Here is a 4,636-nt window from a genome sequence, read left to right on the forward strand (position 1 = left end):
ATTTGTATCTGTAGATTTAACCATTTCTCCCTAAAAATTGTATTATAAGAACCAAATGTGAAAAATAAGTATTAACCATTTATAATATTAATTTCTGTGACATTTTAATTAATTGGATTAAAAGCTTATTTTTAGGTTTCCGTATCAGAAAATATCATTTAATCAATGAAGGTTTCCAAAATAATTATTTTGCATAAATATTTTAAGTCCGACTTCATTGTGATACACATGATACAAATTTCTTAAATTTTTAAGGTTTATATTTAAGATATATTTATTTCAAAATAATCTCTCTTGAGGGCCTATATACTTAATCCAACGATGTTAAAAGCAGTTTGAGAACATCTCTTGAATGTGTCTTCAAATGTATTCTAAACCACAAAGAACATCAGTCGCCTTACTTTTAAAAACATTTTAACCAAAAATATTTCAATATCTATATGCACTTTTTGCTTTCATACAAATTAAAGTCATATGGCCATTTTTCTAGGAACACAAATTTTTCTTTGAATCATTAAAAAAATAGACATTGTGAGGCAACACTAATAGGACTAAGCTTTATGTATTTTATTATAACAATTTTATTTTATACTTTTGTTTTAGATTTGGTATTCTGCTTCATAGTTTTATTATAGTTTAACTATAATAGTGAATTAAAATTAGGAACTCTGAGCAAATTCTAGCCCATAGCCCACATTTCTAATTGGAATAGGTTTCTGACTATACCTGAATATGTTTGGAGGTTTAAGCTAATCTAAATCTCATGTTGTTGTTGTTTGTCATTTTTTTAATATTTTAGCAGAGTTTTAGATTCATAGCAAAATTGACAGGAAGGTAGAGAAATTTCAAATATATTTCTTGTCCCACACATGGATAAGTTCCCCTTGTTATCAACATCCCCCACAAAAATAGTACACTTGTTAAAATTAATGAACCTATGTTAACATCATTAACACCCAGAGTCCTCTGTTTACCTTAGGGTTCACTCTATGCATGAGTTCAAAGTCATTCCATGGGTTTAGACAAATGTATAGTGACACACACTTGCCATTGTAGCATCATACAGCATAGTTCCACTGTGCTAAAAACTCTCTGTGCTGTGCCTTTTCATCCCTCCCTTTCTCCAACCCCTGACAACTACTGATATTTTTAATGTCGCCACAGTTTTGTCTTTTCTAGGATGTCATATAGTTGGAATCATACAATATGTAGCCTTTTCAGATTGGCTTTTCTCACATAGTAATACGCATTTAAGATTCCTCCATGTTTTTAACATTCTATTGTTTAGATGTACCACAATTTATCCACTCGCCTATTAAAGGACGTCTTAATTTCTTTCAAATTTAAACAATTATGAATAAAGCTATTTTAAATATCTGTGTACAGGGTTTTTGTGTGGACTTAAACTTTTAACTCTTTTAGGTAACTACTCATTGTTCTATTCCTGATTTCTTTATTCTGTTACACTGATCTGCATGTCTGTTCTTTCACCAGTATCACACTGTCTTGATTACTATAGGTGTACTGTATATCTTGAAGTTTGCTAATGTCAATCCTCCAACTTTGTTCATTATTGGCTATTCTGTGTCTTCTACTGTCCATATAAACTTTAGAATTAGTTTATTGATATCTACAAAATAACTTGATGAGATTTTGACTGGGATTGCATTGAGTCCATAGATCAAATTTAGAAAAAAGTAACAACTTGAATATATTGAGTCTTCCTATTTATAAGTGTGGAATATCTCCCTACTTTTAAAACTTTTATTCTATCAGAGTTTTTCAGTTTCTCATATAGATCTTGTACACATTTTGTTAGACTTACATCCAAGTATTTCATTCTTCTGGTTGCCAATATACATGGTATTGTGTTTTTAATCTCAATTTCCACTTGTTTATTTCCGGTATATAGAAATATATACCAGTCTTTTTCACTGAATATATAGTTTCAGTGAAATTTTGTTTGTTTTGATTGAGTTTTGTGCATTAATCTTAGATCCTGCAGCCCTGCTATAATCCATTATTAGTTTCAAAAGTTTTTGTTGATTTTTCTGGATTTTTTACGTAGAAGATCATGTTATCTGAGAAAAAAAAATAGTTGTGTTGCTTTCTTCTCAATCTATATACCCTTTATTTCATTTTCTTGTCTTATTGCGTAAGCTAGAACTTACTCAATTTTTATAGCAAAACTAAATACCAGATGTTTCTTTTTTGTACATTCTCATGTATTTCTACTATTTTATCTTCTTTATTCATATTTCAGTTTTTCTAATTAATACCATTTTACAATTTTTCCTCCTTAGGTGACTTTGAATAAAATCTTTGTTGTTTTCTCTGTATTTATCTTATATTAATTTTCCGTATTATTTACCTCTCTAGTAGTGCCCATATTTCACTGACAATTACTACTACCTTTATGTTATATAAATTATCTTTTTTATATTTAAAATTCTGGCAGCAATGCACAAATTTAAAAGTGTTCCTCTTATACCAGGAGATTCTGTGTTTATAGTAATAATAATTACTAACTTATTGACTACTTATAATATGTTAAATGGTATACTAAGTACTAAATATTGTGCTGTGCTTTATATGCATTACATTATTTAATCTGTAATGAAAAATTAAAAATCTTGAGATTTATATAATTTATGATTGTAATATAGTGGAGTAATTATAAAACAGTGTTCCTCACTAAAAGAGCATTAAAAGTACCAGGTAAATAATGGAACCCTATTATATAGGCAGTGAGTTAAAGACTTGTGTGAAAGTTCTCCAAATCAAAATGGAGTTGCTAATGTTGAAAAAAAAAAAGACAAAAAATAAAAATAAAAAATAAAACCTGACTAATAGAGCAGGGAAAGACTATGAAGAGAGGGTTCTCGTGCTTGTATGCTTGGTAACAACAGCTATCACAAAGACGCCACAGAAACCATACACTTGCACAAAGGCCAAACTAAACTTACACAAAAATACTTCTACAAGGAAACCTTGTCTAAATTGGACTGGTGTCACCCTTGCTATTGATTTTGTAGCCAATAACAATTATTTCAGAACAATTACGTAGTCATCCTCATTTTTCCTTACAAACCTTTGTGTTCCTTTATCTCCCTGAATATGCAGAACTTACTACAGTGCGCATACTCCCCTTGAAATGCTCTATTTCCAAATAAACATCTTTTTCTTTTGGAGAGTCTCTCTCTCTTTTTATTTAGGTTGCCATTCAAAATACAGCTTCAGTGAAATTTTTGTTTGGTTCTCACAGCCAGGACTTAATTAGCAATCAAGCTGCCTAGCCTGTCGAAATCTCAGAATGCTCACTTGTAAAACATCGATAATAAGAGGGTCTACTTTAGACTGTTTGAGGACTAAATACATGTAGAGTGTGTGATTCAGTGACTGGCACTCATAGCAGGGGCTGAATAGGACATAGTTGTTTTAGTCTTGTAATGACATGCCATAGGATATCTGCATTTCAACCATACTTTGTACATCAGGATATTTAGCCCTTCTGACAATCCAAAAGAAAAAATATTTCAAGGTTATTTTCCAAAGTTTTCCAATTGTTTTCCCAATTTTATAGGAGCTATAAAACCAAAAATCTAAGAAACCTCAGATAAACACAAATACACACACATACACATACACACACACACACACCAGGAAAAAGCCCAAGGCATATAATAAGCAAATTGCTAAAAATGAAAGATGAGAAAAATGTGACAGAAGCTCAAGAAATAAAGGCTTATTACATCAAAGAGAACAATGATAGGAATTTTTTGACTTTTCTCACAAAAAAATGCAAGACAGAGGACAATGAAACAAAATCTTTCAAGAGTTGAAAGTATAAAGAAAAACATTGCTGTCCAATATTTTTTATTTAGCTAAAATGAAGTTGAAATAAAGGTATTTGCTGAGCAATGTAATACAATTTGTCATCAGCAGATATGTACTTCAAAGTATGATAAAGAAAATTCTTCAAGTTGAATGAAAATGATACTAGATAGAAAATTCATTCCAAGTGAAGGAAGAAGAAAGCTGGAAATGATCAATAATAGATGGGACTAATAGAAAATAAATAGCAAGAATATAGACCTAAACCCAAATTCATTCACAGTTGCATTAAATAGAGAAAAGAGACTAACCATGTAAGCTAATCATTCAATTAATGGGCAGAGTGTGTCAGAGTGTATGACAGAGCTTGATTCAATTATTTGCTATGTATATGTGACACTTTTTTCTTAGATGACGTCTCACTTTGTCGTTCAGGCTGGAGTGCAGTGGCATGATCTTGGCTCACTGTAACCTCCGCCTCCTGGGTTCAAGTGATTCTCCTGCCTCAGCCTCCTGAGTAGCTAGGGCTACAGGCGTCAACCATCATGCCTGACTAAGTTTTGTATTTTTAGTACATTTCACCATGCTGGCAAGGCTGGTTTCAAAGAGATACACTTTTAATGTAAAGACACAAAGTAGTTAAAAGCAAAGTTATGATAAAAATTATGTATTATAAGCACTGATCATAAGAAAGATGGAATGCCGTATTAGACACAGTTGACTTTAAGACAACGAATACTACCAGAGATAAAGGAGGATATTTTATAATAATGAAATGATAAATTCGGCAAGTAGACATAGA

The sequence above is a fragment of the Mandrillus leucophaeus genome, unplaced genomic scaffold, assembly GCF_000951045.1.
Source record: "Mandrillus leucophaeus isolate KB7577 unplaced genomic scaffold, Mleu.le_1.0 Scaffold92, whole genome shotgun sequence".
Classification (NCBI taxonomy): Eukaryota; Metazoa; Chordata; class Mammalia; order Primates; family Cercopithecidae; genus Mandrillus; species Mandrillus leucophaeus.